General features: G+C 40.3%; 2 long non-coding RNA genes across 2 annotated transcripts in view; both read right to left on the reverse strand.

Moving 5' to 3' along the window:
- LOC123586883 overlaps positions 1-14527 on the reverse strand; it is a 236387-nt gene that overhangs the window by 49875 nt on the left and 171985 nt on the right. The gene's annotated exons all lie outside the window — the stretch shown is intronic.
- Positions 4395-14527, reverse strand: part of LOC123586889 — a 32556-nt gene continuing 22423 nt past the window's right edge. The window contains exon 2 of the long non-coding RNA XR_006707008.1: positions 4395-5058. This is a non-coding gene — a long non-coding RNA (uncharacterized LOC123586889). The remainder of the gene's footprint in view (positions 5059-14527) is intronic.

Below are 14527 nucleotides of genomic sequence, written 5' to 3' on the forward strand. Positions count from 1 at the left end.
ACATCATACCCAGTGTATTCTATTTACTCTGATTTTTCTGTATATTAACCCCCTCTTTTTCTATCTCCCATTGCCAATCTGGATAGGGCTAGTTGATCGAGGTAAAATCTGTGTCTGTCACTTTAATCAAAGGTCCTAGCCCATGCCCCTAGAGTGCAAAGTGAAATGTCTTCTCCCTCTTGTACCGGAGACATCCATTGGCAATTCTCCTTATGGGACATCTGGGTGGCTCAGTCAGTTGAGCGACCTACTTTAGCTCAAGTCATGATCTCACGGTTCGTGAGTTCAAGTCCCACATTTGGCTCACTGCTGTCGGCGCAGAGCCTGCTTCAGTCAGCTCCTCTGTCTCCCTCTCTCTCTGCCCCTTCCCTGCTTGTGCTCTCTCAAAAATAAAAAATAAAAAAAAACATTTAAAGAAATTCTCCTTTGCATAGGGCCCTCCTCACATCCCGCTGGTCCACCATTTACTCCATCTCTTGCTGCTGTAGCCAGCTGCGTACAGGGGCAATGTGATAGCACCTTACCTCGTCTGCACTGCATGGCTCTCGTTCCCCACCCTGGCACTTCCATGACACCAGCCATGAGCCCACAGGCACAATCTGGGAGGAAGCGTGCCTGGGGCAGCATTTAGCCAACAGGGGATGCCAGCACATTACAAATGCTTACTTTTGTCCCTCAAGGGAAAATTATGGGCACATTCCACATGGCTCTCCATAAGGGTCCAGTGGAAGTCAGCTCCGGTTGCCCACAGCAAGAAAGCATCTCATAACTTTCTTTCTTTCCCTTATTCTCCTAAATCTCTTGTTTCTGTTTCATGGAATCACTTCTCAAAACAAAAACAAAAACAAAAACAAAAACCTACCTGCTCATAAGTCCTGGTTTGAGGCTCTGCTCTGTTTTCATGGGGATCCCACACTAAGACAACATTTCTTTTTTTTTTTTAATGTTTATTTATTTTTGAGACAGAGAGAGACAGAGCATGAACGGGAGAGGGTCAGAGAGAGAAGGAGACACAGAATCCAAAGCAGGCTCCAGGCTCTGAGCTGTCAGCACAGAGCCTGACGTGGGGTTCGAACTCACAAACCGCGAGATCATGACCTGAGCTGAAGTCGGAAGCTCAACCGACTGAGCCACCCAGATGCCCCGACATTTCTTTTTTGAAATAATGTTTAAAACTTTATCTTTCCTACTGACTTTGTCTAGGCATACCATATTTTAACAGTAGAGTTCTGTAACTCTCAAAATCAAATATAATACTCCAGACTTTCATCTCACCAAGAACACACAAAAGGATGGGACTATTGTTTCTGGTAGTTTGGACAAAATTCTGCTACTTTGTCATCCATTAAATAAGTTTACCTTGGTCAACATTCCCAAATATTTCTCACATATTCTGCCACAAATTAAAATCTAATTGATCCTTCACCTTTTCCATTACTTTTTATGAAATAAACCTTTTATTTTAGAATAGTATAGACTTACAGAAAAATTGCAATGACAGTACTAAGAGTTCTCATATTAGTACAGTACACTTGTCACAACTAATGAATTAATATTGGCACACTGTTATTAACTAAGCACTTATTAACTAAAGTTTGTGCTTTATTCAAATTTCCTTCATTTTTCCCAAAGGTCCTTTTTCTGTTGCAGGATCCCATCCAAGATACTACATCACATTTAATTATCGTCTCTCTTTAGACTCCTCCTGGCTCTGACAGTTTCTCAGATCTTCCTTGTTTTTGATGCTCTAAAAAGTGTTGAAGAGTTCTGATTAGGTGTTTTGTAGAATGCCCCTCCATAAGGATTTGTCAGATGGTCTTGTGATTAGCCTGGGGTTATGTGTTCTGTGGACAAAGACCATCGAGGTAAACTGCCATCCACATCACACGTATCAAGAATACATACGTACTGGGGCGCCTGGGTGGCTCAGTGGGTAAGGCTCTTCTTGATATTGGCTCAGGTCATGATCTCGTGGTGGCGAGATAGAGCCCCACATCGGACTCCGTGGTGAGCGTAGAGTCTGCTTGGGATTCTCTCTCTCTCCCTCGGTCCCTCCCGTTCTCTCTCTCTCTCTCTCTCTCTCTCTCAAAATAAATAAAGGAATGAATGACTAAATAAGCAAACAAATAAGAATACATACTATCAACATGACATATCACTATTGACTTATCACTTGGTTACCTGGCTGATCAGATTTCTCCTACACAGTTACCGTTTATTTCTTCCTTTTCATACTCTACTCTTGAATGAAGCACTGTGCACAGCCTATACTTAAGGAGTAAAGAGTTATACTTTACCCTGAGGGTAGAGTATCTAAATATTTGGAATTCTTCTATACAGGAGATTTCTCTTCCCTCAGAGTGATTTATTCAATCATTTATTTACATAAATGTGGACTTGTGTATATTTATTTTATAAATATTTTATATTTGTACTATTTTATATTTGAGTTTATATAGTACTATTTTATATTTGGGTTATAATCCAATACTATTTATTTATCATGTTGCTCACATCGGTCCAGCTTTGCCATTGTGAGCTTTCTCTGTTAGCTCCAGTGTCCCTTTGACATATCCCCATCATTGCAGGTTTTTTAAAAAACATTGTTTAATTTTCTCATACTATAACCAACTGCTTTTTAATATCAAACGCACGGTTTTGCATTCATTTTCATTCCCATTAACTTCTGTTCCCTTGGCATTTGTCCACAACTCTAATATGCTGAAATAATTTTCCTTTTTCTTCTTTCAATTTTTACCTTAATTATCTCTCCACATTTTGGTTCATCACAAAACTTGATATCTTCTCTGTTCCCTCAAATACTCTATACAAGACAAAATTAAGGCCAGAGTCCTGTAGCCTCCTACTAAAGATCTCTCTCTCTCTCTCTCTCTCCCTCTCCCTCTATCTCTGTGTATGTATACACACACACACACACACACACACACACACACACATACATACATACACACATCCTCCTCCCCTGATCCCCAGCCTGACCCCAAAGCCTTAATTAGAACTCTTTTGGTGCCTTGTTCATTCAGATGAAAATGGACTTTATAATATTATCTTCCAGCTCACATTTCATCCTCTTATCCACAAGAACAAATAAAAGAACAGGAAGTCTAACAGGAGAGTTTCATGTGAAGAATAATAATTACGAGGCGGTTCACTGTTCAGAAGTGAAAGGAGAATGGAGTTCAACAGGAGGAGAGGCTCTGGAATTTTATCTTTCCTAGGAAGGAAACAGTTATCAAGTTTGCAGGACAAAAAGTGAGGAATGAAAGATGAATTAGTGTTACCTCTAATTCTCCACAGACACTGCATAACATCGAACCAGAAGAGAAATGGCACATAAACATTTCAAGGTCACATTAGTTTCCATGAAGGTAAGAGGGACAGAAGACAAGAGTCACGCTGGGAAGAGGCACGTAGCAGGAAAACCAACCACAGCGGAGACAAGAGTGTACTGCAAGCCCTTAGCATCAAAGAAACCTCCAGTGACTTCAGTTTCAACTTCCACTTGTTGCCAGCTTCCTGATGCTTCCCAACCAACCATCTCATGAAGAGAAAACAGCACTTCTTGAAAGGGAACTCATACTCCTGGCTTAGACAGTCCAGTGAAAACACTATCAAGATTGCAGGGACTTCTGAGATTTTGGAAATGCTTCTCACGGTGAAGCCAGCAAGTTGAGTTCATGACGTGAGGCTTCCCCACAATAATTTCCCAGAATTCATGCTCAAGCCTGATCCCTCTTCAAGGGCATTCATTCAACATGCTCAGGGGATAATAGCTACCATCCATGGAACCCCTACTATGTAGCAGCTCTTACGTTTTCCTCAATTTTCATAACAACTCTACTGAAGACATGTGAGTCTTTCCATTTCCAGATTTGGAACCGAGCATCAGAAATCTGAGTAGCCTATGCATGATGTTAAGTGAACAGCACTCAGATCCTTCTGGAAGCAAAGTCCCTGTTTGGATCCACTACTGCATGGCTTTGCCACAACCCAGCAACTCTCTGGTGCCCTCAAAGATATTGAACAACTGTTCACATAGGATAGGAGACTTTATGTCAGAAACTGAGGTGTTTACCTGTCTGAATCCAGGGGACTATACACATGAGATATTGAGCCTTATAACTCAGTGTTTGGCTTCAGATACAGTAGGTTTGGATAAAGTGGCTTTTTCCTCTTGCTGCTGTATGTGAGCTTGACTCCATCATCCTTGCTTACGCTGTCAGAACTTTTGGAGACATTGCTGTATAAATAGGTTATTGAGAATCATAATCTTTTACCTGACTCCTCAAAAGAATATTTAGAGCTAGGATTTTGATCAAAAGAAATGACTTAAGACGAGACTGATACCAACTCATAGAAGTGGAGACTTAAAATTAACTTTTTTGCCAACAGCAAAGAACATTTATTTAATCTTGCAGTAGGCCAGAAAACTTCAAGTTCATTCTCAGGGCAGCATTATTCTTCCTTTTTGCCCCTGCCTCCTTCATAAGCTATACTTATATCCTCAAAGGTCTAGGTGATATTTCAATCTTTCATCGATAACCAGCTAATTTATAGTTATTGAAAAAAGTTAACAGCCAGCATATCACATCAGATTTTATTCCCTCTAAATTGGCTCAGGGGAGATTTTGTGTGTTCCTGTCCCCTGCACCTGCCAGAGAATACTCACTGACCAGGAATACTTTGAGGTCCTGGCTGATTAACATTCTGGAAGAAAACTTGAGAAGGCTGCTGTTCCTGAAAATTTTTCATTAGCACATTCTTCTTAGAAGATAGCATTCTTCAGTCTGCAGTCTGATTCTTCTCCGGTCTCAGCAGTCTCCTGGCATGAGGCCACTGTAAACTGGAACGTCTTTTGTTTTCTCAACCTCAGTTAAAGTTGACAGGTTTAATTGTTATTGCTTCACTAAGTGCACGACCATATTTATTGCCATTTGATGCAAGATGTGCATCTTGCCACTCAGGAAAATTCTTTTAATCTGGGCTAGATTGTTGGCTTAGTGATCTTCAGTCCTAAGGGATGACATCACAGCTCACCTTGGAAAGCAAGAATATCAAAGTTTGCAAAGGAGACACTAAGGAATCTTAGAAATCCCATGGAACAAACTAAACTGGACTCTAAAGTGTGAGAACAGGTGGCATCAGTCTCTGGAACTATTTCAGTTACACGTATGTCCCAGAGTCTAGATATCATTTCAAAATATTTATAAGAGAGGCACACCTGGGTGGCTCAGCCAGTTAAGTGACCGACTCTTCATTTGGGCTCAGGCCATGATATCACAGTTCGTGCATTCAAGCCCTGCATCGGGCTCTGAGCTGACAGCACAAAGACTGCTTAAGTTTCTCTCTCTCCCCTTCTCTCTCTGCCCCTCCCCCACTCACTCCCTGTCTCTCTCTCTCTCTCTCTCTTTCTCTCTCTCTCTCTCTCTCTCAGAATACATAAATAAACTTAATACACACACACACACACACACACACACACACACACACATATATAGTAAGAGGAAAAAAGGATATAGTCATTGAAGCCCCGAGACCAAATGATGCCTGATTTGTGACATCGACCCACTTGGGAATTCCTTACCTAGTCCCTAGGAAGATATAATCACTTCTCTCTCTGTGTGGGGGTTTGAGTAATTGGTTTTGTAAAGGCAATAACAGAGGAGGTCCCCTTGTGACCTCATATACCTCTATCTTCTGGAGAAAAGCCAACTGGAGGCAGTGCTAGCAATGCAAGTGATTACCAGCACCTTTTCTGGATCAGTGTGCATGGTGTAGGTTTGGATCCCGCCCCTGTCATCATCACATTGCAAGGCAGAAGCTCAGCTATTGTCATTTTTGTGTCATGTCTTGGCAATTAGATTCAGTGACGCGTTGTTCGAACTCAAAGAATTCAAACCCAGTTCTAGAATCAGACAATTCCAATCTTGGTTTATTTCTCTTCTTTTATCTTTTGTGATTCATAGTAGTCCCCCTTTTAAACTTTGCTCCGTTGTCCATAACTCTAGGAAGCAAATCTCCCCTCTTTGTTAAGGCCTCTTTCCAAACTATCTTCTGCTCATTGTTGCCCAAAATTACACTCTGTGATAACTAGCTATTGGGAAGAAATTTAGGATTTCTGCAGCCATTTGGAAAAGAACTGGGATTCTTGTCCTATGGTGAGGGGCATGGCCAGGGCCATGTGGGGCTTCTAAGGTGAGGGGCCCAGGGCAGGAGCTTCTTGTCCAGATCGTAGAAAGGAAGGTTGTATCTCATCCACAGCTTAGAGAAAACACTAGCCTGCTGCTGAATTCCTCATTAACTGTGATGTATTTAACCAAGATTTATATAAAACTATTCTGGTATCTCTTCCACAATCACTGGATATGTTTGCATTCTGAATTGGGTAATTACTAGGAACATCTATATCTCTGTCTGTTTTGGTGAGCTTACAAGTAGGAAGGAAGGTTTGAGTTCTGTTAATCTGTGGGTCTGGGCTCCTGCAGTTGCACTGGGTATGAAATCATATGTTTGGTAAGGGCCATGTGGAAGTCTGACCCCCAGTGGCTATTATCAACTGATGCATGTCTTCAGAAAGTGGATGTGGCAAGGGTACAAAGCAAACAATAGAATCGCATCTTGAAGTTGTACAGCCATATATGTCATTGCTTGGTTTTCTGGAACACTTTTCATTAGGAAAAACAGACATTTCACAGATAGAAAAAGTGTCAATAAACACATTGAGTCAGTTTCCAGAACACACAAATAGAGTGTTCATACAGAGAAATCCGTTTGGGAATAATTTCCAGTTTTGTAACCACAACATATCTACAAGTCGTCACTTTGGCTTTGTTATCTCCAAAAATACGGTCTCAAATTTTTCATATAATTTTTCAAATGGTAGCCTCATTTTGACGTTATTCTCCATTTTTTTTTAAGTTTTTATTGTAAATGGACTATAGATTCACAGAAAGTTGCCAAAATATCAGAGGCACCATGTACTTTTCATCCAATTTCTCCCAATGGTGATGTCTTACATTAACTATAGTACAATATCAAAGCTAGGAAAATAGCATTGTTGTAATTCACATACCTTATTCAGATCTCACCAGTTTTACCTGTACGTGTGTGTGTGTGTGTGTGTGTGTGTGTGTGTAGTTCTATGCATTTCAATCACATGTGTACATTCATGTAGCCACCACCACAATCATGATAGAGAACTGTTCCGTCACTAAAAAAGATCTCCCATGGGGCGCCTGGGTGGCGCAGTCGGTTAAGCGTCCGACTTCAGCCAGGTCACGATCTCGCGGTCTGTGAGTTCGAGCCCCGCGTCAGGCTCTGGGCTGATGGCTCAGAGCCTGGAGCCTGTTTCCGATTCTGTGTCTCCCTCTCTCTCTGCCCCTCCCCCGTTCATGCTCTGTCTCTCTCTGTCCCAAAAATAAATAAACGTTGAAAAAAAAAATTAAAAAAAAAAAAAAAAAGATCTCCCTTGCATTTCTCTTTTATAATCATATCCACCCTCCCCCACTCCGCTCCTGTCTAATGCCTGGCAATCACTGATCTATTCTCGATCTCTGTAATTTTATCATTTTGAGAATATTATATAAATGGACTCACACAGTAAGTGACCTTTTGAGATTGGCTTTTTTTCCCTCAGCACAATTCCCTTGAGATCTATACATGCTGTAGTGTGTGTTAACAGTTCATTCCCTTTTATTGCTGAGTAGTATTCCATGCTATGAATATGCCACAGTTTGTTTAACTGTTGTTACATGGAGGGACATCTGGGTTGTTTGCAGTTTTTCACTGTTACCTATAAAGCTGCTATGAACATTCATGAATAAGCCGTTGTGTGGATATCGTTTTCATTTCTCTGAGACAAATACCCAGGAGTGTGATTGTTCATGTCTGTTTCATTTTCGAGAAACTCAAACTACTTTCCAGAGTGGCTGTACAATTTCACATTCCCACCAGGAATGTACGAGAGACCCACTTTCTCTGCACCCTTGCCAGCATTGGGTATTGTCACTATTTTCCATTTTAGCTACTCCAACAGGGGTATAGTCGTCCCTACTTTTCAATGACATGAAGTATCATTTGGTTCTTGCCGTTAAAACAGCTGCACCAAGAGAAAAACATGGTTAACTCTATGAATAATCACACGGTTTTGTGGTTTATGTCCTTATTTCCATGTGATTCAACAACTTCGCTAAAACCTATGAAGATAAAAGTCCAAGGATGATATGAACGCTCAAAATACAGCAAATTTTGACTGGGCTGGTTGGGTTCCTTATTAAAATCATTTTTCTCTGGCAAAGTAAGAAAATTTCCCAATTACTAGATTAATTGTGTCGAGTCAGAGAGTGATTATACTGAACAATGTTTCTGGCAGCTACCTAGAAATTAAACATACTACACCCTTACTTCTGTGTTTGCTTCTTGGGTACATTAACATTCAAATAATCCAATGTACCTTTTCTTGGTATGTTTGGCAAAAGAAGGGAGAGGTCTGTCCACTTCTCCCTGGGGACCTAGTCATGCAGCTTATACTCCCTGCCCTCCTATTATTACGTATCACCTCATCATTACTTCACTTCCTGGGTCAGAGGTGCTTGAGGTGCCTTAGTCCGGATCCCAACCTCTGTCTTCCTCCCAAATGGAGCTCAATGGATCAGCTCCCTGCATTGTTTCAGATTAGAGGTGAAGAGCATTATTCTTCTTGAATCTGTTTTGCTGTCACATCAGACCCCTGAGAACAGGATAGGCTTTACATTCTGTGCTTAATAATTCCCTTCAAATATAGGGGGTTCAACTGAAACCCCTTGAGCCCTATTTTAGTTTTTATGTATTTCGGTTATGAAAGAAGAGTGATCTGGGTAACATGAATGCCACACAAGCCAGCTAGTTGCAATAGAGAGGCGCCATAAATTTACTCAGACTCGGAGAGTAAATTGGGAAGAAAAAAGGAACACAGACCTCAACCATTTGAAACTATCCCCTTTATAAAAGTGTTCAAATCAAAGAGAACTCTGAATCATAAAGGCCTAGATTTATAGTCCATAATTTGCAAGAAGGAAGAAAAAAGTCATAGAGGGAAATCTAGAGTGAAGAAAACAAAACCCCATCATCTTCTCCCTAATTTGGCATATGTTCACTTTTAGCCTACCCCAAAGCCCTATTGTTTGAGGACAAACCTGCAGAAAAACTGCTTTTTTTCCAGAAACCATATAGGTGAAATGTCCTGATGGAGACCAAGCCCCGGTGGCTGTGTCCTTCTGCCCTGCCAGCCTAATGGAGATGGGAAAAGGGAGCTTTCTAAATATCCCTTGAATCTAGGAAGCTTGCAGTTCATTGATGCCTCTTAGTAAATATTAATGACTAATCATGGAAATATTTTCCCTCCTAGTCAGTTTGAACATTTGTCTTCCTTTTTCGGCATAGGGCAGGAAGCCGTCTCCAGAACTGTCACGAGTCTCACATCTCAGGTCCACAGTTGTGTGTGGCCTGTGTTTTTTGCCCAACTTTTATCAAAGAACAAAGTTCAAAGGACATCAGAATCTACATTTCAAACAGTCTCACGGGGAGACAAAACAGATCCAGTTTTAATGAGAGAGAACAATGGGGAAAAATTCCAATGAATAACGTTCAGTCTTTTCTCTAGGACTCCTTGTGAATTAACAGGAGCATCCTTAGAACTCGTTTTTCTTTCTCTTCTCTCAGCCATCATCAAGCCTCATTTGTATTGCTGCAGGATCTAAAGGCCTCTGGTCCCTTTCCCCATCTTACTGTCACTTCATCGGTTAAGAATAATTCATATTTTGGGGGTACCTGGGTGGCTCAGTTGGTTAGGCCTCTGACTCTTGATCTTGGCTCAGGTCTTGATCTCACATTTCATGAGTTTGAGTCTCATGTTGGGCTCTGTACTGACAGAGCTGGAGTCTGCTTGGAATTCTCTCTCCTCCCCCCTACCCCCATCCCTTCCCCATTCACTCTCTCTCAAAATAAATAAATAAATTTTAAAAAGAGAGAATAGTTTACATTTTTGTCCAAGATTCTCACAGAAATATACAGTAAATGGATATTTGCTTCGAGGTCTGTTTATGCCATGTTTATCATTCATCCCATTCTGGGGCCTCTATTGTTTAAAACCTTACACTATATGCAGATGACTTAAGATCATTCTAATAACTTAATAATAATACAGCAGGGTCACTAAATTATACTAATCACATCCTTTGTTTAGAGAAAAGCATTATTCATGTCTCTACTTCCAGAGGAGGGATTATCTCAAAATCATACTACTCCCTAATACCCACTAAATTGAAGATTCTAATCACTTCCTTAGTTGCTAAATATTCTTAGTTACTAATAAACTTAGATTGATACATGAGGAATAAGAAACTATATATAAATATATAGAGATATATTTTAATGGAGAATTCTTCTCCACTATCTATGCTTCCTGCTTCTCCATACTATAAGCATTGACCTCATTTCTACTTCTCAATAAACTCTATTTTCTGTTTGTTGTAGTCTTGCACTGAAATGTAGTAAAAAGTACTTTCTTTTTTTTTTTTAATGTTTGTGTTTGAGAAAGGGAGAGAACGCAAGCCAGGGAGGTGCAGAGAGAGGGAGACACAGAATCAGAAGCGGGCTCCAGGCTCTGAGCTGTCAGCACAGAGCCCGACGCGGGGCTCGAACTCACAAACTGCGAGATCATGACCTGAGCTGAAGTCAGATGGTTAACTGACTGAACTACTCAGGTGCCCCTTAAAAAGTACTTTTAAGGGCATGTTACCCAAGGAGTGGCTTCAGATCATCAGAAAGTTGAAAGGGGATGCTCCTTTCTTCATTGAGTCCAGATCAATCCCCGTCTTACTTTTTCCACATGTTCACCATTTCTTGGCTACTCTATTTTCTTGTAGTCTTTGTATTACCTCATGTCTCCATTTTCTTGTCTCAGCCTAGATTCTACAGACCACCTCTCCAGTGCCTTTCCTTTGTCCTTCCTCTGAACCTGCCCAGCAGATCTGCAACTCTGAACAGTTTGGCCACCTGCCTTCTCTGCCTTATACCCAGACTGTTGATCCCTGCTACGGCAAGCTCACAAAACCAAAGGGATCAGAGCAATACTCTCTCAACTGTGGCTCTACATTCGAAGCACCTAGGGAGCTTTCAAAAATGCTTCTGCCCAGAACAATCAGTATCTCTTGGGTCAAACACTGGGAATAAGCATTTTTAAAAGTTCTCCAGGTGATTCTATTATGAAGGCAAGATTGACGATCTGAAATAACACATCTACAGCCACCAATCTTAGTTGGGTCCTCATCTTCATTTTCCTTCTCCTCTGCCCTAGTCTCTTTTTGGCTCTTGACATAGACTTTCTCCCTTTACTTCCTTAAAAAAATTGATATCAGAAATAAGTGCCCCTGGAAAGAAATTCCAACTACTTCCTGCTCCCAATCCAGACCCTGTTTTCACCCTTAATTTTGACCTTTTAAATTAAAACAACAGTGAAATCTTGTTCAGTCTTAAATTAACCTTCCTGCCCATACTCTGGCTCCCATTCCCCACTCACCGCTCACAGTTCTCACTCCATCTGTTTCCCCAACTTCTCCTAAATATTCCATCTCTCCTTATCTTCCGGTTCTTTCCCATCAACATCCAAGCATGCTCAGATTGTTGCCACCTTTAGAATACTGCTTCATCCATGCATTGTCCTCTTGTCTTTCCATTTATAGCCAGAGTTACTGAATAGCAATCTAAGAGTTCTCTATTTAATCACATCATATGTACTTCTCAAACCATTCCAAGCATGGTTTCCACCCTCAAATATGATTACATATTTTGGCTGAGTCAATAATGAACTCTTCTTTGTTAAATCCAGAAGACTTTTTCTATTCTTATCTTTCTTGAGCTCTCCGTAGCATTTGTTTCTTCTCATTACTCAGTTTTGCGATTCCCTCTTTCCCCTTAGCTTCTTGACACATTTCCTTAACGGACTCTTCTGTTCTGATCCTTGGGTACCTCCTTTTCGTTCTCAACACATTTTCCTTTTATAGGTTAATTAAACCCCATGGCTCCAATTGCTGCTTACATGCTGATGACTCCCATAGGTCACCTATGCATCCCAAAGCATCTCTCCTGAACTCCTCAAAAGCGCTATTTGGAGGCCTCACAAGGATTTCAAATTCTTAGCTACAGTGCAGTCTATCCTCTTTACCAAAGCCTACTCTTTCTCTATTACTATTCTTAGTGAACACAGCTGGCCACTATGCAGCTGAAAAAGTAAGAAAAAGAGTCTTCTAATTGCACCTTGTTAATGTCCCTAGAATGTGATCCTGGTGCTTAATGTTCCACTGCCATGGTTCAGACTCTTCTCATTTCTTGCCTAGATTACAAGTAGATCATCATGGTAGACTTCCAACTTCTAGTCTGGTCCCTAATTGTTTTTCCATATTCCTTTCTCTCTCCTCCTGGATCTGAAGATGCTCATTTGGGTTTTACTGGGCAGAAACACAAAAGGGGCAAAAAACTAAAGGATACACAGAAGAGTTTGAAGTGATAATCCATAGGTCTTATCTAGATTGCAAAAGAAATGGAAACAAAAGGTCATACACAGATTGCAAGAACAGAGAATGGTCCATGTAATAGAGATCTTGAAGGCGAAGAATCAGGAAAGGAGTGAATGACACAGTCAGAAGGGGAATTAAATGAAACGCTTTCCTTTCACTTTTTAGAAAGATTTAATTCCTCCTTTCATTAAAGCATCCCTGGATAGAGTTTTTAAAACTTTCCAACACAAACCTGCAAAGGAAGTAGATAATGAAGTCTGTAGAGAATGGTCTTGGTAGTAATTGGATCAGTTCTTATGGTATGAGAACGAGGACCAATGAGAGGAAACTGGATCCTTTCTTATGACTCTGTGTCAAGCACAGATTAAGCAGAAGAAATCCCACAATTGTTTTCCAAAATATAGTTTTATATTCCTCGTGTGAATATATTTATGGAGAGACAATCCTGAACTTCTGGCAAGTATTTGCCTTTCAAAACATCTTAGCTTTAAAAAAAGTGATTGGAGTCTCCAATCTTTACAAGTACACATGAAGTGGTAAAAACCCATGGCAACTTCTTTAGTAAAAATTGAAAATCCAAGCATATGTGCAAAATTCCTCACAATCTGGGGTTGGCCTACCTTTCTAGTTTCATCCTCACCCAGCTCCTTTACTGCCTAACGTCCAGTGAGACTGGTTTGTATTTAATTCCCCCAGAGAATACATTGTTTTCTCACCCATCTCAGTGTCTTTGCCTCTGTTGCCATCTTAACTTTGTGTTCAGCTGTTGTGCCAGGTAAGTGTTAGGGACATAGTAGATGTTGATTAAATGCTAGAAATAAAAGACAACAATTTGGGTAAAAACATTGCATGTAGAAGGATGCCATCGGTAATCAGTGTGGTGGGTTTTTGGTTTATCGGTGAACAAACTTAGATTTATTAAAATGAAATAGTGAGCCAGCCAAGAGGCATTTCCATAGCCTTGGATTGGCTGGTGTTAATAAGTTACCAGACAAGTCTGATGCAGTGACTATATGGATGCTAATGGAGCCACAGCGGTATCTAGCGCAAGCATGCAAGGTCACAGAGTGCTAGTGGGGCCTGAAGTTCTCCCTTTACACCACCCTCTCTTCACCAACCCCCACTGATTCTCAGCTGGGCCCAGGGGCCCGGGTTCCATCACAGGGCAGCGTCTATCAGTGTCACCATCTAAATAGAGATTTTACTTCTTCTTATATTCTGACCTTGGTATTAAATCTCCATATTCTCTGGGAACTGCAAATGCCAATGAAATATCCTCTGTTGCAAAATCCGTTACAAATGTATGGTCCTAGGTAAAGAGAGATATGGAATTGCTGGGTCATTGGTTTTATAGATAAGACCTAACAGTTTTGAAAAATTATATGAATGTACATTGCAGCTGCACTTATGAGCTTACATCCTCATCAACACCTGTTAATTCTGCCTGAAAAATGGCCTTGGGTACTTCCATTAGTTCATCTAGTAACGAATTATTTCATTTTTGTTTGACTAAAGACATTTTTATTTCATCTTTCTTTAAAAAAATTTTTATCAAGGTAAACTTATATATAGGTTGTAAATTGCACAAGCCTTTAATGATTCATGATCATCACTATAGCTCTCCATATATTTAAGGCATTAATTTTTCTCATCATGGTTTATACTTTTCAGCAAACAAAGCTTGCAAGATTTTGTTAGACTTATACCTAAGTAGTCCTTGTTTTAATGTTACTCAAATTTCAATTTTTGATTTTGTATGTGTTCATTGTATCTTTTAAATTACTAAACTCGTTTATTACTTTTCACATCTTTTATGTGGATTCCTTGGTTTTTCCACATAGAAGATCATACTGTCTGTGATTCAAGACAGTTTTACTTTATCTTTTCCAATCAGGATGTCTCTTTTTTTTTTTTTTTTTCTTGCCTAATTGCACTGGTTAAGACTTGCAATA

Source organism: Leopardus geoffroyi, chromosome B1, assembly GCF_018350155.1.
Source record: "Leopardus geoffroyi isolate Oge1 chromosome B1, O.geoffroyi_Oge1_pat1.0, whole genome shotgun sequence".
Classification (NCBI taxonomy): Eukaryota; Metazoa; Chordata; class Mammalia; order Carnivora; family Felidae; genus Leopardus; species Leopardus geoffroyi.